This window comes from Schistocerca gregaria, chromosome 5, assembly GCF_023897955.1.
Source record: "Schistocerca gregaria isolate iqSchGreg1 chromosome 5, iqSchGreg1.2, whole genome shotgun sequence".
NCBI lineage: Eukaryota > Metazoa > Arthropoda > Insecta > Orthoptera > Acrididae > Schistocerca > Schistocerca gregaria.
Window position 1 is genome coordinate 297,493,981 of NC_064924.1, and position 25,069 is coordinate 297,519,049.

The 25,069-nt window shown below is 41.9% G+C and overlaps 1 protein-coding gene across 1 annotated transcript in view; it reads right to left on the reverse strand.

The window, feature by feature from the left end:
* The window catches only part of LOC126272741 (uncharacterized), a 453,259-nt gene extending 438,636 nt beyond the window's left edge, over nt 1–14,623 (reverse strand). Inside the window, exon 1 of the mRNA XM_049975798.1 lies at nt 14,433–14,623. The gene's annotated coding sequence lies outside the window, so the exon portion shown is untranslated. The remainder of the gene's footprint in view (nt 1–14,432) is intronic.
* Nucleotides 14,624–25,069: the final 10,446 nt, after the last annotated feature.

Below are 25,069 nucleotides of genomic sequence, written 5' to 3' on the forward strand. Positions count from 1 at the left end.
ACAATTATTTTTAGTCGATATGTGGTGTTTTCTTCAACAATATAAGAAAATTGTTTCGCCCCTCGCTTCCAACCATCTTCAGCTACGCTACTGCCGTTTCCGTAAATGTACCGCATTTCACGAAAAGCTCTACCAATACGAAAATAAATAGATAATAAAAACGTTATACTACTGAAAGAGAGATAGGGAGAGAAAGAGAGAAAGAGAGAGAGAGAGACCATACCCACACACACACACACACACACACACACACACACACACACACACACACGCACGCATAGTCACCCATACAGACACTCGGAGATAAATTTTAGGTCTGTAAGACGCACATCAGAGCATCATGGTACAATTTGTCTACATGAGCCGTTGCATGTAATACAGTGGACAATGGTATTTTTTATTTTGCTTTCATATGAACTGTAATTTGAAATTAACACTAATACGCTATAAATAATGTGCTGTTAATTAAGGTATCCTGTAATCATTTTTATCACTTTTCGACAGTTTTACGGTGACGCGAAGCACCCCAGTGCGTCTTCTTTTTCTGTGCCCTTTTCTGATGCCAAGAAATATGAGAACGAAAGGACACCCGAAGTTGTGCCGTAAAGTCAGATGTAACATTATCTGCACTGGCATCGGATTCGATTACACTGGTACGGTTAATTTAGCGAATTTCTGTGGAGAGATAACCAGGTTTAATACTATGTTACTTATCAATAAAGGAGTCTATAAAGAGGATAAAAAGATGGGAAACCATGCCTCTTCTCTGTACAGTAAAGTGACAAGGAAGTTTTAAACAATAGAAGAACCTTGTTAGTTCAGAGAGAACGACATGAGTTTAGCTTGATGTCCTCACGTGCTTTGATTAAGCGCCAAAACTCCTCCTTTCGACATATCCATGCTCCGAGTAGTCTTCCGTCCTCTAAATTCTTAAGAATTAGTTGCATTTTTAAACAAAATTTACTTTCCCTGAATGTGTAATTATACCGCGAGTGTAGTGTTTTTTAGAAATTATATTGACTCTTGTGCAGTCTGTGAAGAAGATGCTCTCCCTTGCTCTGTCAGAGAGTACATAGGGGTAGTCTATGTAAAACTCAAGGGTTTGTTCTTGGCAACATATCGACAGATCTGTACGATACATTCTGCTTTACTTTAGTGCCCATAATCCCTTTCTTCTAGCAGTACAGTACCTTCCATATAGATCTTGTTTGCTTTTATCGACTTTTGCTGCAGTATGAGCCAAGCTATCATTATATTAGGTGTGCGTTGTCCTGAGACACAGAAGCGGCGATAGAGATTTCTCCTTAGAGATCATATGGAACTTTGCAATACCCTGCTCTGTTATGCAGTCTTTCAAAAAATTTGATGAAATATTGTGACGAATTTGTGGTATTGGGCTACAGTTACTGCATTTAGTTACGAATAGTTTCATGAGGGTATTCGTTGACTTTTTGTAGGTGACATTCTTACGCTACACTTATTTTTTTACGTTGTGTAACAATAAGCTTTTTATGTCACTTTAACAATACTAGATGATTCAAATTGACCAGTAGTACAAGTAAATGAGAATATATTTGAGCAAATATAAATTACTTTTTAAAATACGTAGGATATTCTTGTATTCAACAAACACAGAATAGAAAATCCTTCGTCCATTTACTTCTACAAATGCTAATTATATGTCACCCAGGCTCATGCTGGTTATTCGTTTTATCTCCTTTGTCCTTATTAGTACCGTAAGCTTCCACTACATAACTCTCAAATGCAAAGTTATTCCACTGTTTTCCAGGTTATTATTTGGAGGTACTATGATGGTAAAAATCCTTGTAAACCTTTAAAGAGACATAACAAAGTACTCACGTTACCTCCTTCTTTGAGAAAGCAGGAAAACAGCCTAATTAGGAAACAATGGCCCGTGAGAGAAAAGTTAATTCTTGGGACAAATAATGTACTTCGAGAACCTTTGTATGCAGGGAAAAATTTGGATACCTCTCTGCATATTAAATTGGGACTAATTAAAGATTCATTAAAGATTTTTCTATCGATCCTGCAGCCCTTCACATTATAAGATAAACTTTTACCCAGGTATCCGACGCAAAAGAGGAAGATGGAATTTTTACCTATCGAAAGATCTGGACGAAGCAATAACTCCAGAAGAACGAAATGCACGGGAGTCATTTAGAAAGGTGGTACATGGGTTTCTAGCAAATCAAATGAGTGAAAACTAAGCAGAATTAATACATGTTTTAATTCAAAGCTGCAATGCATCTGGATAAAAAATTTCAACTGATTCGTGCTCTAGTGCATTCAAATATTGATCTCATCAGAAAGAATTTTGGAGATGTGAGTGAAGAATATTGCGAACATTTCCACAAAGATATTTGGTCTGTGGAAACAAAATACCAAGTAAGGTGGGATGCAACTACGGAGTGTGACTATATTTGGGTTTAGTGCAGGAAACGCAGGGAGAACCACACAAACAGAGAAGCCGTTTGATGTTAATTGCTGATTTAAATTCTCTGCGAATTAAAGATCATTCTTTTGAAACTACTGTGCTTGTGAATATTAATATTTTAAATACATTACTCGATTTGCTCAACGCAACATACACCCATGTTAGTTTAGTGTCAATAAAGGTGAATATTTAGAAATTACACAGAAAATAGCAAAAGTAGAAAGGAATAGTTTTATATCCTGTATCAGCATGGCAAGAATGCACAAAAGAATTAAGATAAACTTGAACTTGGCTCAATACGGTTACCTCGTGCTATCAGCGCCTTATTGTTGCATATAACCATTCTCCGCGACTGATGTTACTAATGCTCGTTAGAGCGTTGGTGTTTAACCTGGCCGCGCGGGGTAGCCGCGCGGTCTCAGACGCCTTGTCACGGTCCCTGTGGCTCTCCCCATCGGAGATTCGAGTCCTTGTGTAGGCCTTGGCGAAGTTTAAGTTGAATTAAGTAGTGCGTAAACGTAGGGACCAATGACGTTGGCAGTTTGGTCTAATAAAACCGTACCAAAAATTTCAAAATTTGCTTAACACGTAAGTCGGATTCACGCCGGTTTTGCAACAAATTTCCGTCACAAAAGTACATGGGAAATCGATGATGCACTGACATCAACCGACTACGTAGACCTCAAATTGTAGGATTAGGTTAAAAACCTGTCCACAGCTTGTCATTGACACAGGGAATTTTAAACTTTTGACTATGACCCTTTGACCGGATGGAAGGGATAGTGTTGGATGAATCCCTAATGTTAATCGGATACGGTGGACTACGTGCCGGCGACGAGCAATAGCACCGGCAGTTCTTTGATCTCAGCAACTATGCATAACAATATTAACGCTACTCCACACTACACAAGAACTCATCCTATCGACCCACAGGTCACGTATACATATTTTACGCACTATTCCACAAGAACTGGGCAGGCAAGACATTAAATTTCTTAGGAATACCCTCCTGTGCGTAATATATGCGATATTAATTAAAAGTATCGCACACGGCATCGAAAAACGAAATTACATTTTAATCAAGCAGCGTTAAAAGCCAGCTTCAGAAGTGAGTTCATCACAATGGGGTACATGCAGGCCGACAACTTCATTAGAGAACGGTGTTTCTTCTTAAAAAATGTTGAGTTTCGTAAGTACAGCCAGAGATTCCTCCCTTTAGTAGTATCTTCATTTCCAGATATAAAAAAACATTTGACGTCAGTAATCTCATTTTGAAGTAAGATGCCTTCGGTAGTCCCCTCGATGTCTTCGCTACCAACTTGCCTTTGAAAATGTTTGTAGTAATGCACAACGAGTTTTGCTTCGCGTTGGCTTAGTTTTCAGTAGCTCTTCTCTCCTTTTTCTTGTAGAACCATCCCATTCGTTCCTGTAATGCTTCCCCAGAACCACATTTCTGCAGCTGCGAGACGACCTTTCTCCTCCTTTGCTACCTTCCAAGTTTCACATCCGAGACACTTCATATTATGATCTTTAGAAAACCTTTCTTAGTGTGGAAGCTGACAAGCTCATTGACCAGAACGTTCTTTTTTCTTTTGGAAAGCACTCTTGATCAATGCTACTCTTACCGAGATTTTCTTGAGAAACCTGTTATTTTCCTCCGCAAGACTGTGAAATTCGGATATTTCTTCAAGTTTCTCACTGGTTTTCTGGCGTTTCTAGGGGACGTAAGGAATACTGCAATCTGTGTAATCAAGACGTAATACCACCGTACTCCTTACTTATTAATGGCTTTTGGAACTTTCGAAGCTGAGTGCGCTTAGATGGGGTACTTCTGTTTTTGTTTGCAACAACGCCCCAGCGCCACTGGTTACTCGCCGACATAGTGCGCATCGTTTGTTGATACAATAATTTACCAACAGCCGTATGTGTTGTAGAAATTTATTTTATGAGCTTCTTATATGCAACCAGTTTCGGCATTACACTGATGCCATCTTCAGGCCCCATGCATCATAGTAGTAAAATCGCTATACACGGAAGGAGCCATATAGCGGGATCCATGAAAGATGTCGCTATGCAACATCTCTTGATGGCCAGGCAATACAGACTGGGGTGATTTGCAAACATGGATGTGTGATCAACGATTCAGTGCGCAGCGTGTCGTTTAGAATGTGTATGGTGCGGTCAAGGGGAGCCGCGCCGTGCATGAATGGTAACATGAATTTGCTACAGAGTGTAATTAGAAATTGAAAGTGTTACGTCTGGTCATAGGATAAAAGTACTCGTACATTTCTCTAATTCGGTTTTCTGGCGCAAAGGCGTGCTAGTTATTTAATGAAAGCTATAGATGGAATGGCGTTGTGGCTGATGATGAGAAACGTCGTTAGCGGAATATATTGCTATCTGAACTCATACGGAAATGATTACATGATCAGTAATTACTCGTTACATTAATGTGCAAACGCGGCGTAGTAATGTCTACTTCAGCAGGAATTACAAATGAGCTTGACTGACATTTGTTTAGGCGTAAGAGACTTGTGTTCCTTACAGTAACGAAATGTTTCCTCTCACTAGCTGCCAAAACAGCGTCTGACAGCTGCAGAAAGTATGTTTACCAACTACTCTGAGAATGGACCTTACTCGTATTATCTTTACATTTGGCATTGATTATCAATATGTTAGCGTATTGAGGGTTTCAATGGTAGAACTCCTATTAGGTCACGAAAAATTAAAACTTGAAAAAGGAGTTGAGGAAGGAGGCTGCGTATCACCAGTTCTCGACAGCACTCGATAAGGTCTTTACATCCTTAAACCGAGGCGGGCCGGAGTGGCCGAGCCGTTCTAGACGCTACAGTCTGGAACCTCGCGAACGCTACGGTCGCAGGTTCGAATCCTGCATCGGGTATGGATGTGTGCGTTGTCTTTAGATTAGTTAGGTTTAAGTAGTTCTACGTTCTAGGGGACTTATGACCTCAGAAGTTCAGTCCCATAGTGCTCAGAGCCATTTGAACCATTTTGAACCTTAAACCGAGAAAACGAAGGAAAGAATGCGTATTAGCCGAAACAGATCACAACCACCTACATTCTGACGTGCTATGTCTTTTCCACCAGGGTGTTGATTTATGTGTGTTTTACTGAATCCTGCTTGCTTGTTTCGAGCGTGTGCTAATTCTCAAGTGCACAAATGCATGTGTTCATGCTATGCGAATGAGTGTTTCAAAAATATGTTACGCACAGGCACTCTTATCATGATCGTCAAAGGACGCAACCTCAGAAGTGGATTCCATAAACCACGCAGCTCTGTATGCCGAGGGTACGGTGCACATCAAGAAGAAGCCGACTTCCTTAGCCGATGACATACTTCTGTTTGCCTCTTGAACAGGCAAATTTGAGCTAGTAATGGAAGCGAGTAGTAGAACCAGTATGAAGAGCAGCCCTGAAAATCGATTGCAATAAGCCTGAAATAATATACAGTGTTATTGTGGAAAAGAAAATAGAACAAATACACAATGAAGTCGTAGAAGCAACTGATGGGGTTTTGTGGTTAGGCTAATCGAAAAATATTTGCTGGACGGAATAAGCAGTAAACATGTCAGCAGGGCCTTAGGCAAACTGAACAGCGGTTTAAAACCTTAGTTTAGCTCTGTCGTGAAAGTATAGGGTAGCGTCAGTGCATATCGCCAGATACATAAGCGCAACGACTCCTTGATGTTTGTTCCAGTGCGGATGTACTAATATCGTCCGAAATCCTAAGGGAATCAATGATTTGCAAGTAATGGGTTAACGTGTGAGGAATGCTGCATTGCAGCATGTGATAAGTTAAAAACTTGAGGTAGGTAGGAGCTGTGTCCCGATGGCCGAAGCAGTTAAGGTTTGCCGGCAAGGTAGCTCAGTGCGGTAAGACAGAGCGTTAGCTGCCCTCTTTAATAAAAAAAATAAAAAATAAAAAATGAAAAAAATAGAAAAAACCGAGTCAATGGATAAACGATGTACTTGATCGGTTGTTAATCAACGAACAATAAGGAAAAAAATAAGATTAAAAAAAGAGGAAGTGGGCAACCACTCATGAGAATGAGTCGACCCGGGTTCGAAGGCCGGTCCGGGCAAAATTCTCCATTTCACACAACCATCAAATCATAATGCGTGTGGGGTCTGTTCGGTTAGCAACGGATGAAAACTTGTAGAGGGAAGGTGAAATGAAACAGATGATTCGTATTGAAATGTTTAAATGTGCGTGAATTTTTATGGGACCAAACTGCTGAGGTAATCGGTCCTTAGACATACACACTGCTCAAAGTAACTTATACGAAGAAAAACACACACACCTATGCCCGAGGGAGGACTCGAACCTCCGGCGTGGGGAGCACCGTTGTCCGTGACTTAGCGCCTCAAACCGAACGGCCACTCTGCCCGGCGATTCATATAGTAATTGGGATATAACGAAGTTATGATAACTGTAATGAAAATGAAACCTGTAGCCATGGACATGGACGGATTACAAGAGATAAGACGGGTACTCAGGTTGGTTCAGAACGCTATAAAACAAGCAGCAACTACACAACATCAAAAAGTCACGAGGGAGTCTTTTATCCGGTGTCAAACAGCTTATCATGATAATGACTCTGACCAATGAAGGCTCGCGTCTCGGTATTTCACATTCGGGTGGATGGTTAAAACCCCTGTCCGGCCATCCGGATTTAGGTTTTCCGTGATTTCACTAAAACGCTTATGGCAAATGCGGATGGTTACGTCGAAAGGGCATGGCCGATTTCCTACCCCATTCTTTCCTAATCCGAGCTTGTGCTCCGTCTCTAACGCCGTCGTTGTCTCATCATCCTCTTCGTCATCGGTATTTCAGTATTTCTCAGCAAAGAGACTGAAAGATTACAGATTCTAACGAATTTGCCATGCGATTTGCAAGATGTAATACATTTTACGATACTCCCTCGTGTAACTTTCTGTGGAATGTGGAACTGGAACCGTTGAAGTAACTTAACCTCGTTTGCAGAGTGCCTCTTTCACCATCACTCCTCTTGTAGTTGCAAGAGAATTTAAAATTTACAAAAGTTGACAGTAAGAAAAGTATGTATTTGTACGTAACAAGAATGAATGTAATATCACCTTGAGAGAGTAATAGTACCTGTAGACTGTACACTACGCGCTATAAACTATAAGTTATACAGCTATATTGTAGCCTACAGCCAGTATTTCTTTTAATTTTTTTTAACAATTCGATGACCCGCGGGCATTTTAGGATAAAAAATTCACCACTTTATTGGTGAATAGCACTGTTCTCTTGAAATGTTATAGTAATGAAAACAATAGGCCATTTGATTATTAGGGGATGGGAGAGTGATTTCACACAATTCAGTGACAAGGAAACCACACGGCAATTGGATTTTGTGATCACCGCACGGGGGGTGAGGTTCAGGCTCAGCTATCAAGAACACAAAGCAGTTCGATGCAACTCTCAACAGTTCTCGAAAAACTGACTCTAAAATTAGCCGAAAATCATTAGTATCGTAAATTAATATCGAATTTTCGACAGGCAATGTGACTATGCGATGGAAAGCTTGGCTTGCAAAACGGGACCATCGGTTCTACGCAGCTCATGTAAAATTCTAAGGAAAGATGCATATTATAAGATAATTTATGTGAAGCATGAAATGAATAAAGATGGAAAAAAAGGCAGCGTTCAAGACCGGTACTCGCTGCTTCGAGTCTAGCTTTATTATTTTTCTTGGTTAATTTTTTTTCTTTTAGTTCGAATATTTACTTCATTTAAGCACAAAATGGGTCAAAGATGTGCTAAGTAATACATATCTGTCATTTTTATGAATCACACATGTTTTATTAGTTCTATTTATATACCATAGACCAAAATCCGATTTTTGCGAACTTAAATTCTTAATTACAGAACTTTTATAAAAGATTTTCACTAAAGATCGTTAGCATGAAAAGCATTAAAATATTTTTCGTATTTACATATTTTACTCTTCACAGAAATTATAAAAAAACAAGCTAGTTTTGATAAAAGTTAGCATAGGTCAGTGATGAAACCCAGACTAGCCGCTAGGCAGACAAGCATTCTACCGCGATTAATAACGCTTATCGAAAAACAGACCTTAGTTTAACGAGAATCATAAAATTTGAAAATCGATTTTCGCTAGAGTTTCTGAGTGTAGTACTGAACTGTTTTGTGTTATTGATATTTGAGTTCTGTACTTCACATACCATAAATCTAACACCTTAGGAAACTCCCGCTGGGTCTTCTTGTGAGTATTATTACCAGGATAATGGCATAGGAATGATGTTTTCTTATAATTCCTAGGAGACGATTAGGGAGTAATAATTTCACGGCGTAGTGGCATCAAGTTAATAAACGGCAACTGCCGGAAAAGCAGCACTAGTACAGTGTTATGTTGTGGTATACGATTGCCTAGTCCTCCTCAGTAACACAATATCCACAGTGGGACCGGGCCCTCTCAGCCAGCCAGTGTACTCACGGCCTTGAACAAACAGACAGCTCGCTGAGAACACAAACAGCGTTGCTCAGCCGCGCCTCCGCGACACAACGCAGCTTGCCTTAGGCCCGATAAGGAATCTAATTTGGCTTGGGCCGTAACACTGCGCAGGCGATGATGTCACATGTATATATCTGGCCTACTCGCGGCAGCTCATTTATGGGAGAATTCACGCGCTTAAATACGTCCTCTGAATTATTTTGAAACGCGCGTCGCATATACGATAAAACGTGTATAGTATGACACGGTAGCTAATTGTGTTCTCAGTTTAAATATGGACACGTAGAGAGCTATTTCTGCTGCAGTAGTCAATGTTTCCTCTCCATCAGCGTCCATGTATCAATGGAAAATAAACCAGTTTCTACCCGAATAGAGTTTATTGCACCTTTCTATGAGTTGGAGAAGAAATTTATTCGCACAATGCGCCGAACCATGTGACCTCATAGTAGTAAAAGATTAAGCAGGGTGAAAATATATAGGCAACAAAGTTTTTTCTCTGGTACGTGTTACAATTACCTCATTTCTTTTAATTCGATTGTATGGCTAGGGTCCCCCTCGAGCAGACCGATTGCCGGGTGCCGGTCTTTCAGTTTGACGGCACTTCGGGAACCTGATGTCGGAGACAATGATGATGAGGACTGCACAACACCCAGTCCCTGGGGAGGGGGGGGGGGGGGTAAAATTCCCCGACCCAGCCGGGAATCGAACCCGGGCCCAGAGGACTGACAATCAGTGATGCTGACTATTCAGCTACCGGGGACGTACACTTAGGTCATGATACGACAGACACACGAAGACTGGTATTGGTCAATGAACACCTCTTTTTCGTATCGTCTTTAAAAATCTACAGTCAGCCACGATAAAGAAACGAAAAATATAACGCAATTTTTTCAGGCTAGACTCATATTCGAGAGCATTCTGGTTAGAATCCAGAACGTCCAATCAGGTCATTTATTTATTTTCGCGCTGTTTACATAAATCACTGATGGCAGATTCCGAGATGGTTCCGTTGAGAAGCGTACGACAGTCATCTTTTATGTTTCTATATCATAGCCTGTGTTTTGTCTCTAGCGACATCCGAACTGACGGATTATAAACGATAATTACTTGGCTTCCACTTTGCTTTTCTGTTATGTCGAATAACCCAAATGTACTTTTGGCAATTGTTATTCCTTACATACCGTCTGGAAATGAGGGTGAGTTAGAGAAAAACATCACGGTAAAAATTTTTCATCAAAACCGGTTCCAAAGCGAAATTTTCTTGTTCCTGTGACAGTGTGAGAGTTTGAAAACGTTCTATATGTGCTCGAGAAACTTTTCCAAATGAGTAACATTTCTGTTGAAGGCAATCAACCTAGTTTTCTTAACAAGATAACGTAGGGATTATCGAAATAAAAGCTGATGTTGGAGAAATATACGCTCTGGATCAACAGAATGAATGGTGGAAAAGAAGTGTACTTAATACGTAATGATACGGACCAGATTTGCGACTATATCCCAGACTTCCTTGAAGACAGAACTCAACCCAGATCGCACTTAACAGAATATAACCGACAGCTGTGAAGGTGATTTCCGGAATACCCCAAGGAAGTGCGATAGGACAGTTACTGTTTACAACGTATGCAAACGATCTAGTAGAAACGTTGTGTATAAGAAAGTAAGACAGTACTGATTTACGGAATTGACGTACAGAGGACTGATAAATGACGCTGGCTCTGTCAGATCACCTTAAACGTAAGTAAGTATAACACATTACGCTTAAATAGGAATAGAAATCTACTAGTATAGAACTACAGTATAGATGGAAAATTGCTGGAAACAATAACCACAATGAAATATGTAGGAGTAACTCTTCAGAGCGAGCTTAAACAAGTAGTAGGAAAAACAGATGCCAAACAGATACTGAGTCATAGGAAGAATCTTTCAGAGAAAGTGAAGAATCCACGGAAGAGGTTGCTTACAAAGCGCTTGTGCGACCAATTCTTGAATGTTGTTCGTCAATTTGGGATCTTTCCCACATAGGAGTGACAAAAGATATCTTTTCTAAGATCCAACGAAGAGCGGAGAATTTCGTCACGGGATCATTTGGCCATCGCTAGAGCGTTACTGAGGTGCTCAAAGAACTCCAGTGGCAGACGCTTCAACAGAGGCGTTGTGCATCAAGGAGAAGTTTACCATTGTAATTTAGAGAGAGTACTCCCCGGAAGAGTCAGACAACACGTTATTTCCTCCCACATACATCTCACGAAAACCATGAAGTTGAACATTCAAGAAATTAGTTGACAGGGAGGATAACCGACAATCATTCTTCAAACGTGTCACTCGCGAGTGCAATGGACACGTCGTTTGAAACAGAGCGTAATCTCTGATTAGAGAAAACTGAGGAATGAAACAAGCCGCCTCTTTTCCAAACGGCATATCCCAACATTGGCCTTTAAGGGCCTTGGAGAAACAACGGCTGACATAAATGTGAATAGAGGGGCCATATTTCATCATGTTCCAATCGACGTCAGTCGAGTGTATTAATAACTGAGCCACAACCCATTGTTGGGAATAGGGTAAATATCAGTATCTACTAGAAACTTCAAACGAGTTGCTGACTGCCTCTTGCAGCTGAAAGCCAGCCCTGTCATGTTTTATATACATCATTGCTAAGAACAAGAAGAAGGAGAAACTAAAAACGAAGTGAATTCTTTCGTGTGGCTGCTTCTTAGTTCATGAAATTTTAAATGTCGCCATGGTTTCAAAAACTCTTGTTTAAGTTGTTTCGTACCTATTATAGAGTTTTAGCTTATAGTCTTGATCCAGGGGGCAAATACCATGGTATGGATATGCTCAACAAACCCCGATGGCAGCCGCTACAAGAGAGGCATTGTGCGTCACGGCGGGTCCTGCTGAATTTCCTCCGTCAAATGTAAATTCAGTATATGCAGTATTCGCGGCTACATTGTATACTCGGCGCGTTCTTTCCTGCTGAAGTAAGCATCGGTTTCGCTTCCGTAACAGCGTTTTGCATTGAACGCTGTTACCATTTCCGTTGGTATCTGACAGACTTTTAATTATGTCATGCTCCATCACTATCACTCTGTCAGTCTGCCGACGGGAAGAAATAAACCACATTATTTTTTTGCTCATTTCTCTTGTGCGAATAGTAACGTTTGCGGACACGAGATAACTATGAGTACATGATGACTATGTTTATGTTTCTCGGTTTTTTAATTTTTCTTGAACACAATAGGACTGAAAATATTACTATTGCAGTATTTCCTCACAAAGAAGACCTTGAAGTACGTTGGATGTTCTGAGTTCATAAGGCTCATATAATAAATACGTATCCGTAACATTCTAAATTCTAAACTTATGGACGATTCCACCATGACAGACACTCATTAAAAATTTTCTCATGTAATCACTAGACTCCGAACAGCCAATCTTGCATGATAACCGCTTACGGTAACGAAAAAATACCTCTATAAAGCATAAAAAAAACTTCAAATGAAGCTCCCAGTGCAAGTACCTATACGTCATCGAATACCTTTGCACTCATAAGACATTTATATGCAAAGAAGCCTGTTCGCTGAGAAGTGGTATATAAGTTCAGTAGTTCACGTCAACTTCAACTAATTTTATCACCTTCTGGGAGAAGTAACCAGTTTATTCTGTCTGGCTTGGACGAGCCGTTGTCATCGTATATCTAGAAGCAGCAATCTTTTTTCATGAATGTACGTTGTAATTGGCAGACTCCAACATTTGTGCTAGGTAAATCTACTAAAGCTAAATGGTTGGCCGTATCAAGCCCGTTTGACTTGATACACTTTTTCAAACACAATGCTTTCAAAACAAAAGACTGATAAAATAAAGTCATTTGTCAGATTCTTGTCGGTCAGGTTAATTTTTCTAAATACTTTGAAATGGAGGGCCACCAACTGTGCACAATTATATGCACAGACACAGTTACAGTTTACTACAACAAGTGTAAATCTCTCTCGATCTAGAGGACGTATATGAATGTCATCTATATCCTAATCTCAGTTGTCGAATTACTAGGTATTTGTCGATCGCTATAGACGCAGTCAGAGAGCAGATCAGCAGATCTTACCTGGGAATTCACGATAGCTTACTACATCCAAGTGACGAAGATGTGATTAATTACTCTTCCATTTCCAAATATATGTTGAGGAAACACTTGTGTATAGAGAATCAAACAATGTTGTTAACTAAAGTGATGCTGACATAGCAAATAACTTAATGCAGTTTCTTTTTTTATCGTCAAGGGACGTTCCAAGCGTCTACGGAATTTATGGTAATGTGTTCATACACACAATGATACATTTGTGTATCACCGAATAAACGGACATATTTGTTTTGGTGTGCTATTGCCATCAAAACGTACCCCTACTTTCGTTGAAAAAGAAAAGAAAACACTAGGCCGGCGTTGGAATTCGATATGTTTTCAGACAGAAGACGTACTAGCTAATATAACTAACGACATGCTTCGTAACTACGGGGCACTAAGCGGGAGAAATTGTTACGTTGTTACAAAATCATCCTAACTTTTACTACTCCGTGTTTCATTCAAAGGAAGTAATAATTTATAGTTTATGCTCTATTTAATTACAATTTAATGTCTGAAACTTAGGTCTCAAACAAAATGAGTACAAAATATCCTGTTTTATACCCTGTACTAACAATACCAGATTGGATGAAACCGCGAATTGGTAACAACTGCAGTCATATACTTTGCGACGGTTTAGTAATCGGGGGTTAAAGAGGGGGATCGTTCAATTGAAAAATAGCGTCCAGCACGCCTAAGGAAAATGTGAATAGACCATTACAGTACTCGGAGGATGTACATTATACGGTTAATAGCGTTTGCAGTCCTCTGAAACTGACTCACAGAAGAAGTAGTTGCGTACAGCGACATCGCGTTTTTAGGTAGTTTCTGCGGTATGTAGAAAGACGTCCAGATGAGAAGCGTTTTCTGGGAAGGAAATCAAGTGAGATTTCACCTAAAACGAAGTTGTGTAGTACATGCAAATTGATGGGAACATCCGAAATACTTTAAGTGTGCGAATGCCATCAGCCACATGAAACAAGTCCTTGATAACTAGGAGGATCTGGCAAACAGAATTAAGGTGAATGGAGCGAACAAATATATTTGAAGATGGCGTATTGCAGACCGATAGTCGGAAAAAAATGGTAGAACGAATGGGTCCATTGCAACGTCTTCAATTGAATGTATTTGAGTAAAATAATTATTGTGGGAATATAACTATGTATTCGAGAATGAAATGCATGGCTGAACGCTGGTTTTTTTTATTTAATGTGACAAAAATTTTCAACAAACACCAGTGGGGCACGATTACAAGTACTTGCGGAATACAGCCGCAGGCGAAGATAAAAAGTGTGCTGCGAAATCTTGTGGCTAACTAAACAGGTAACGTGGTGTCAAGTACCTTGGAGTGCCGCTGCTACTTGTTAGGTGTGTGACACAGTCGCAGAGAAGGAGGCACGGACCGTTCCCCCACTAGAGTGTCCCACCAGGTGTTGACCGCACAGTGAGATCGGATAGCCCTTCCGTCTCGTCTACCGGACAGGCGCGGACCGCAGTCACCCGGGTAGCGGCCGTCGCAGGAGCGCGCGCGAACTGGGCGCCGGCGGACACGGGCGTCGCGACGCTGCGCTGCGTTCGCCGTCCCAAGGCGTCGGCGCCGTGGCGTCGGGACGGAGCGACGCGGCGCGAAGGCAGCGCGCCCCGCGGCAGCTGTTGCAACGAGCCCCGCCCAAAGCAGCAGGCCCGCCGCAGTCGCGCGCTCACCGCCAGGCGCGAAGGACGGAAGCGAACATCGCACCCCCGTGTGGCGTGTTTTCGCGAAGACGCCGAGCACAGTACTTTCCCTATAAGAAACATTACGCTATAAATAAAATACAAAAACAGTTAAAACAAATTTACAGAAAAATGGTATTTTGTTAAGCAAACAAAGTCCAGTTCACCAACTGTGGGATTCCCTTATTGAGAAGACTGTTACTGCCTCAGGCATTAGCTGGTTAGTGCCGCTGTAGCACTACTCACGTAGTGTACCATATATTTTTGTCAGCTGTCTTCAGGTCTTCTGACTGGTTTGATACGGCCCACCTATTCCTTAAGTATTTGCTGGATGCATCCCATGCTCTATGTTCCTCTGCATATTGTACCCTCTACGGTTCCCTGTAGCACCCTAGAAGTTACACCCCGATGTCTCAACAGTTGTTCTATCACCCTGCTCCTTATTCTTGTCAAAGTTTTTCACATAATCCTTTCAACTCCGGTTCTGTGGAGAACCTCCTCTTTCCTTCCGTTAACAGTCCACGTAATTCACAACATTCTTCTGTAGCACCACATCTCAAATGCCTCTATCAACTTCTGCCCCGGTTTTATCACAGACAGTGATTCACTGCCAATAATGCTGCACTCCATATGTGCATTCTAATATATTTCTTTCTCAAATTAAGACCTATGTTTAACGTAGAACTATCTTGGCCACGAACGTCCTTTTTGCCTTTGCTAGCCTCATTTTTATGTCCACCTAGCTCCGCTCGTCATTGTTTATTTTGCTGGTTATGCAGCAGAATTTCTTAACTTCAGCCACACCGTGATCATCAATTACAAGTTTTTCGTCCTTCTCATTTGTCCTACTTCTCACTACTCTTGTCTTCCTCCAATTTATTCTCAGTCCACATTCTGTTCTAATTATCTTGTTCATCCCCTTCAACAGATTCCGTAATTTCGATGAGGATAGCACTGCCACCAGCGAATGTTAATATGGCTATCTTTTGACTCTGAATTTTAGTCCCACTCTTGAACATTATTTTATTTCATTGATTGTTTCTTCGACGTACAAATTCAACAGCAGCTGTGAAAGACTTCATCCATGTCTTACACCATTTTTAATCTGAGGACTTCGTTCTTGGTCTCCCACTCTTAACATTCTCTCTTGGTTCTTGAATAAGCAGTGTATTACGCGTCTTTCCCGAAAGCTTTTATCTAGGTTTAGAACATCTTGTACCATTTTACACTGTAACGGCTTTTCCTCGTTAACAAATCCCAGCGTTCAAAAACGGTCGTCGGACGGACCCGCCTAACTGAAGGCCTACATCGTTGGCATTCATCTGTTGTATTATGGAACATCTTTTATGCTCAAGCATTACGCTGTTTTTGAAGAACTTCGGTCAAATACGAGCTTACTAAGTATCGGACTAGATTTGCTACTCGATTATGTTCTTTACAGATGGAATTCAACACATCGTTCCCAACGGAAGAGAACTGACAAAGGCGAAGTTAATTTAGGGAGAACGTCAGAAGAATAATCGCAAACCACTATTATTCGCAATTTATATATGGAGTATACAAAAGCATTTTAACATTGAAAACTCACTCTGATTTATTCATTTAACCTACACATATCGTTTACGTGTCATTTTACAGCAAAATTCACACGTTTCTTAACATATAGGTAACACAGTTGAAAGTGACTTCGCACAACTTGCAGCTACTTGATCGTACAATACCCTAATAAATGTAACGCGTTTCGAAAAAACATCGTCAGACGTAAAGTGAGGGAAAATTTTCAGACATTATGAGAAACAAGTAACACATACGAGTACAATGGATAATCGCGACAAACAGCACTCCGTCTTCAGGCCACAAGTGGCCCATCGGCACCATTCGACCGCCGTTTCATCCTTCGCTGAGGATGCGAATAGGAGGGGCGTGTGGTCAGCACACCACTCTCCCGGTCGTTATGATGGTTTTCTTTGACCGGAGCCGCTACCTTTCCGTCGAGTAGCTCATCAATTGGCATCACGAGGTTGAGTGTAGCCCGAAAATTGGCAACAGCGCATAGCGACCCGGACAGTTAACCACCCAAGGGCCGCGCACGCCCGACAGCGCTGAACTTCGTTTATCATGCGGGAACCAGTGTTTCCTCTGCGACAATGCCTTTGCCAATCGTGACAAACACCGTAGGTTCAATTACCTCAGTAATTACATGTAGCTGTAGGTTTAGGTTCGACAAACTGAGCACATGCACTATGTTTCGCAATGCAAGTCTCGTTTTATAAAGACTGCATATGATAGTATAGTTGTCAATTGAATAAATGCAAGTACCAAACAAACTGTAGCATGTTACACTGTCAAAGACGTAAACTATTCTGAGAGATGGGGTTAGCTTTAACCAAAGTCAATTCTCACTGACCGGCCGGAGTGGCCGTGCGGTTCTAGGCGCTACAGTCTGGTACGGAGCGACCGCTACGGTCGCAGGATAGAATCCTGCCTCGAACATAGATCTGTGTGGTGTCTTTAGGTTAGTTAGGTTTAATTAGTTCTAAGTTCTAGGCGACTGATAGCCTCAGAAGTTAAGTCGCATAGTGCTCAGAGCCATTTTAACCAATTCTCACTGACCCGTAAATATACTAAGATCACTTTTTAACATAAATGGCTCGAAACACTATAGGAATTAACATCTGAGGTCATCGGTCCCCTAGACTTAGAACTACTTAAACATTACTAACCTAAGGGCATCAGACACTTCCATGCCAAAGGCAGGAAACGAACCTGCGACCGAAGAGCAGTGCATTTCCGGACTGAAGCGCCTAGAACCACTCGGCCACAGCGGCCGACTAAGATCACTTTGACTGCAAAACGACGTAAGAACTTTTATGAAAGGAGGTATTTTAAATGCCGTCAATAGTGAAAAGTTAGCTGACAACTGTGCAACGAAATGTAAAAACAATGACACAGATAAAAATTAAATGACAATAACATCTGCATATAGCAATAACAGAGAGGGTTCAAAATTGTTCAAATGGCTCTGAGCACTATGGACTTAACTTGTAAGGTCATCAGTCCCCTAGAACGTAGAACTACTTAAACCTAACTAACCTAAGGACATCACACACATCCAATGCCCGAGGCACAATTCGAACCTGCGATCTTAGCGGTCGCCCGGGTCCAGACTGTAGCGCCTCGAACCGCTCGGCCACACCGGCTGGCAACAGAGTAGGTCGCAACTATTAAGTACATGAGGTTTATATACAAACGGTGTCACTTATAACAAATGTTGCTACACCAATAAGTGAACTAATACCTGAAGTTACAACACGTATGTTTTATATGACATAACAGGAGACAAATACATACTAGTCTCTATTCGTCAGCAGCATCTTGGATTTTTTTTCTCGTCATAGTTCTTACGTCGTTCTGTGAAAAATGTAATCTTAGAATATTTGCTTGTTTATGAGGACTGACTTTGGTTAATGCTTACTCTACCTGTCGGTGTAGTACCAGAGTACGCTAAAACCGGTCTGACACTTGCATTCATTGAATTGACAACTACACTCCTGGAAATGGAAAAAATAACACATTGACACCGGTGTGTCAGACCCACCATACTTGCTCCGGACACTGCGAGAGGGCTGTACAAGCAATGATCACACGCACGGCACAGCGGACGCACCAGGAACCGCGGTGTTGGCCGTCGAATGGCGCTAGCTGCGCAGCATTTGTGCACCGCCGCCGTCAATGTCTGCCAATTTGCCGTGGCATACGGTGTACCGCCGAATTGCTCAACACGTGGGGCGTGAGGTCTCCACAGTACATCGATGTTGTCGCCAGTGGTCAGCGGAAGGTGCACGTGCCCGTCGATCTGGGACCGGATCGCAGCGACGTACGGATACACGCCAAGACCGTAGGATCCTACGCAGTGCCGTAGGGGACCGCACCGCCACTTCCCAGCAAATTAGGGACACTGTTGCTCCTGGGGTATCGGCGAGGACCATTCGCAACCGTCTCCATGAAGCTGGGCTACGGTCCCGCACACCGTTAGGCCGTCTTCCGCTCACGCCCCAACATCGTGCAACCCGCCTCCAGTGGTGTCGCGACGTATCGTCTTCAGCGATGAGAGTCGCTTCTGCCTTGGTGCCAATGGTGGTCGTATGCGTGTTTGGCGCTGGGCAGGTGAGCGCCACAATCAGGACTGCATACGACCGAGGCACACAGGGCCGACACCCGGCATCATGGTGTGGGGAGCGATCTCCTACACTGGCCGTACACCTCTGGTGATCGTCGAGGGGACACTGAATAGTGCACGGTACATCCAAACCGTCATCGAACCCATCGTTCTACCATTCCTAGACCGGCAAGGGAACTTGCTGTTCCAACAGGACAATGCACGTCCGCATGTATCCCGTGCCACCCAACGTGCTCTAGAAGGTGTAAGTCAACTACCCTGGCCAGCAAGATCTCCAGATCTGTCCCCCATTGAGCATGTTTGGGACTGGATGAAGCGTCGTCTCACGCGGTCTGCACGTCCAGCACGAATGCTGGTCCAACTGTGGCGCCAGGTGGAAATGGCATGGCAAGCCGTTCCACAGGAATACATCCAGCATCTCTACGATCGTCTCCATGGGAGAATAGCAGCCTGCTTTGCTGTAAAAGTGGATATACACTGTACTAGTGCCGACATTGTGCATGCTCTGTTGCCTATGTCTATGTGCCTGTGGTTCTGTAGTGTGATCATGTGATGTATCTGACCCTAGAAATGTGTCAATAAAGTTTCCCCTTCCTGGAACAATGAATTCACGGTGTTCTTATTTCAATTTCCAGGAGTGTATAATGCCGGATGCAGCCCTTATGAAACAAGAACTGCACTACTATGCATAATCCACCATGTGCTCAGCTTGTTGAGCCTAAAATTAGATCTACATGTAAGTACTGAAATAACGGTGCATGCAGTGCTTGTCTCGTTGTGTATTCTGCTGGTATTTGTCATAATTTCTTTACGATGATCTACAGCTTATGTCTGATGATGATGCTATGAAACGCGTAGCAGTTAATAAAGAACTGTGCGGTCAAGACGTCTCCATAATAGAAGTTTGTGTCAAATATAAATTGTTGTCTAGCTGTAGCATCGGATAATTCCTTGATCACGTAACAGAAAGTGACTTCCACTGTTATGTGTCACACATACCATGACAAGTCAATTTCTTGCCAAAGTCTCTGCAGCATGTCAGGCGTGGTAGATACTCGCCCTCTGCTCTGACAGATAGGCAGTTATCTTTGATGATTCCCCAAGAGAAGAGCTCAAGAGGTGTCTGGTCAAGTGAACGTGGAGTTTCAAGTGATTGGCGCACATCGGCACGTTCACATAACGCAGAAAAAGTACATTTAGGAAATCTCGAATGTCTTACGAAAGAGTCAAAACTTGATCCATTTTTTCGTCAAGGTGAGACTAATACTAACTCTGTAAGAGGCATGAATAAGTTTGTATGATTTTACAAAGTTGTAAAGCCCTTTCTGATACATACATTGTTGATGATCTAGGAGATAACTTTGGCGGCTCCATCAGACCAATCACGGGTTAGTTGTTGTGTTTGGGAAAGCTGGAACGCCAGAAGAATGGACATAAAGAGAATCAGCAGTTTTTGTCAGGCCTTACAGTCGTGACAGTTGATCCTGAACGTAAATAAATGTAACGTATTGCGCATCCACAGGCGAAGAGGTCCACTGCTACTCTGTCGTATTACTGTCGAAAAACCACTGTACACAGTAACGACTGCAAAATAGCTAGTACTGCCCATCTGAAACGGCAAATAGTAGGAAAATTAGATGCTAGACTGGTAAGTGGACTGTGCGTATTGGTCATCCCCGACTCAGTCCAGATTTGCGTTATATGCAGGGCTTCACCAGGAACAGATGGGATAGAAGTGGGAGCTCCAGGTGGCCTAATGTTTGGAGAAAATAGCATTTTTGGCGTGGGCCGGGCGAGGCATAAGCGGTTGCGGTTAATTTAATTTCGAGGCAGCGGATTCAGTGCAGAACGGTAACCCGAGTATAGTGTGGCCAAGTCCTTATGCGGCAACTTTTGTTTCCAATGTACGTTACGCTGGATTTAAGGCGAAATAACGCTGAGTACATTGTAGTCGTTAATATTTTAGTAAAGGGCGTGAGAAGTAAAGGTGAAGGACAAGGTGGGATAGCAAATAAATTTATAGGAAAGGATTGTGTTTAGCGTCGACTAACACTCCGGCAATAATTTTAAAAGAAGGGACTATATTTAAATCGTACAGGTTTTCGTATTCCATTATTTTCATTTTGACCTTCGAGCAGCGTTACGCGTGGTTTCCTGCCACATTCTGCTACGCGAGAAAATCTTGTGTAAATGTAAGTCATGTTTGTTTTTCTGTAGGAAATTTAAAGGAACCACATAATTGAAAACATGCGGCTGTTATACTGAGTGTAAGATGATTTTACGATAAATGTCGTTAGCTGAAAAATAACAAAAGAACCTAACTTTATACAGGAAGTTCTCGAGTACGCTCTATAAACGATTCCTGGAAATTTACCTGCTGAGTCTTCCTAGGTGTCTTAAGTACAATCATGTTTTCGGAAATTAATTTACAACTTCAAATTTTCTTTGCCTTCCATATTCGTGACTTTTATAAAAATATTAATAAGTACAATGTATTCACCAGTATTTCAGTTTAGGTACGTAAAAATTTAAAATTTAATAATTTTCCGTGTAGGAAGTTACACCACGACCCTTGCCTTATCGATCTGTTTTCTTTCCGCTGCGCCTCTCGCTGTCTGCAGAATACGCTAACACAAATGGCTCATGCATCGACCGACCAGCGTCAAAAATACTACTTTTATCTAAACGCTTGGTCGCTTTGAGCTCTCACTTCCACCACTTTTGTTTCTAGTCAAGATCTGCATTTACTATCAGTCTCGACGAGATCGGTTATGGCGAGTAGGTGCGATCCCCTCGTCAAATTAATTGAGAGAATGATTAGGAAATATATTTTATCTACGATACGAGTGGCGTAGGGGCTCCTAAACACTCGTTCTATCGATTAATTGCTCACGGTTCTGGGACATTTAAGAAGTAGGATCAATAGAAAACATAAAACAGATACGACAGAAAGTGCTGCCTTTCTTCACTGGATCGTTCACTAGACGTAGGAGCGTTCCGGAGATGCTCAACAACCTCCAGGGGCAGACGCTACAAGTTTCAGAGAGATGGTTCTACTTAAGTGGGTAGGTTCCTTGAATGGGAGGGAAAAGATAGAGAAATTAGGTCATACGGAGCTTAACGGACGCGCCAACAAGGGAGGGAGGGAGGGAGGAGTGGATGGATGATAGTGATTTAGAAGCAACACCAGCCTCACAACGTAAATCGGCATACGCTGACACCTTTTCTTTAACAATGAAATTCGCCAAAGATCCATCCAATTGAGATGTTATTTTATCTTATTTTTGCTAACCTGATATTGGCGTACTGGAACCGTATGTTTTTCGTTCTCTTGAATACGTAGCTCAAGTGCTCCGTTCGAAGACTTAGCCGCAACTGAGCAAACCTCAACGGTCTTGGACCACAGGTGTGCTCAGTTGCGGCCAAGTCTCCGATCGAAGCACTTAATTCCTTTTGAGAGGTGTATATGGCGCCTGAAGATGGTATTAACATTTGCCGAGACTGGTAGAGAAAATAAAATAAAATAACATTTCAAATTACATGGCTGTTCAGTGAACTTGACCAGCCGCTGTCCCATGTCCACAATGGAAAAACAGTGTTAGCTTACACCAGCGGCAGCTTTATTTTGGTGTTAATCCTGAAGGTGGTGTAACTCGGTCGAAATGAGTCATAAAAGATAGTGAATAATGTCTACATCGGTGGTAGCCGACTTTTACACCCACCGCCTCCGTCTGTATCTCTGTTCATAGTAAAGTTATCTAGCCGCCCATTGATTGAACACTAATAGTGATTTACATCGTAGGGAAGTAATTTAACTTTACAAAATTTATAAATTACAGTTACAGCAATTTAAAGCACGTAACAGTAATTAATAAATACATATTTCAAAGTTTTATGAACAGCCTTACCGCCTACCGCCCACAGTGAAATGTGCAACGCGCGCTGGACTGCCACTGCACTAGACCATTTTGTACATTAAATAACAAAGCAAATGTGTTAGAAAAATCTTAAACGACGTCGCTGTATAGCTTCCCTAGAGAGCAATCCATCATACACAAGTATTTACCATACCTTTTATTCAGAGAGCCGCCTCTTATATGAAGTTTTGTCCCTGTACTCAGAGTACAGAACCTGTGTAATACCTTATTTATTTATTTGCGGAAAGTTGTCTGATAGCTTAGACATCACGAAAGGGCGATTTTTACGATTAATTTCTTAATTTGTCTGATCCACTATTTCACTATTAATGTACCCACCAGTGTAGTGAACCTGGACGAATTCAAAACTATGTCATCTGGCTGTTTCAGTCTTTTTGCCATATAGAGTGCACACTTCACTTAGAGTTTTAGTCTGCTACAGAAAGTGCGTTGTGTAAGTAGGCTGTTTAGGTTTTTATGTTGGTAACACCACGTAGCGCTCTGTAAGAAAATCGCTGACTGCGTTGTATGGAGTCTGTGGCTGATTGGCATTGTTGAAATATTTGCTTGTGTAGTGTTGGGCTATTGGATGTGAACAGCAGGTAGCGTTGTGCAGTTGGAGGGAGGCCGCCAGCAGTTGTGGATGTGGAGACAGCGATGCCAGAGTTTTGAAGCGGACGATCTCGACGTGTGTCCGCTAGAAAAAGTAAATTTCTAAAGATGGTTGTTATGAATTTATGGATATATATGATGACTTTTAAACATTATTAAGGTAAACACATTGTTTGTTCTCTATCAAAATCTTTCATTTGCTAACTATGTCCATCAGTAGGTAGTGCCTTTAGTAGTTAGAAACTTTTATTTAGCTGGCAGTATTGGCGCTCGGTGTATTGCAGTAGTTCGAGTAACCAAGATTTTTGTGAGGTAAGTGAATCATGAAAAGTATAGGTTATTGTCAGTCAGGTCCATTCTTTTGTAGGGAATATTGAAAGTTAGATTGCGTTGCGCTAAAATATTGTGTGTCAGTTTAGTGATGATCAGAATAAGTAAAGAGGAAACTGTTTGAGTACGTTGAGTTCTGCTCAGCTGTTTGAAAATCATATAATGTAGAAGCTTACCACCACAGTCATTTATAATTTTTCAAGGGGATGTTTCAGTTGTCATGCTGATACTCGTCCTTCACGTAACAGTTCGAACATTTGTTGTAAATGCCTTAGTCCCAAACAGGAATGATGATGAACTCGATCAGTCAAACAAAGAGGGTTTAGCAATATGCAAGGAAAAGACAGAAACTCGAAAGGAAAAAAATACACCTATCAGTGAAGACTCAATTTTGAGGAACTGTGTGGAAGCATCGGGAGCGATCTCGTCACGGGTATTCAAGCACTAGGTGACAGACCCAACGATTCGCGAAATCAACTGCTAATAGGAAGCCCAAGCGGTACTTACGCCACCACCAGGACGCAAAACTACACGAAAGAGAGAGCAGACAGGTCTAGACAAAAAGCCAAAGTAAACGAAACAGCAAATCGCAAATTTGAGAGGCGTTCCGTAAGCAATGCAATACATTTTTCTTCTCTGCCAGTTTCGGATGAAAAAATACGGATTTTTCTTGCGGGTAATCGTGGAATAATCTCACTTCAGCCTCTATAGCTTTGTGGCAGCGCTAAATGTAGCTTTAAACATGGCGTCTGTAACGGAGATGCATTCCAAGCAAAGAGCTGTCATTGAATTTCTTTTGGCGGAAAAACAGAGCATCGGAAATATTCATAGGCGCTCTCAGAACGTCTCCAGAGGTAGTGAACAAATGCACGGTGATACGTTAAGTGAGGCGTCTGTTATCATCGCTACAAGGTCGCAGCAAACATGTCCAATCTACAGCGTGCCAAACGGCCACACACAGCTGTGATTTCAGCAATTTTGGAAAGTTAGGACACTCCCATTGGTCGTGATCGATGGATCACAACCAAACAATCGTTGCTCCGCTGGACGTCTCTGTTGGTACATCCGTCCACCAGTTGGAGTACTCAATCTCGTGTGCCCACTGGGTTCTTCGCCAACTTACAGAAGGCAGTTATGAGTAACTTAGGACACGCGTGCGGAATTGCTTGAGCGTTACGAGGCTGACCGTGACATTTTGTTGTCTAACCTCCTCTAACGCGATGAAAC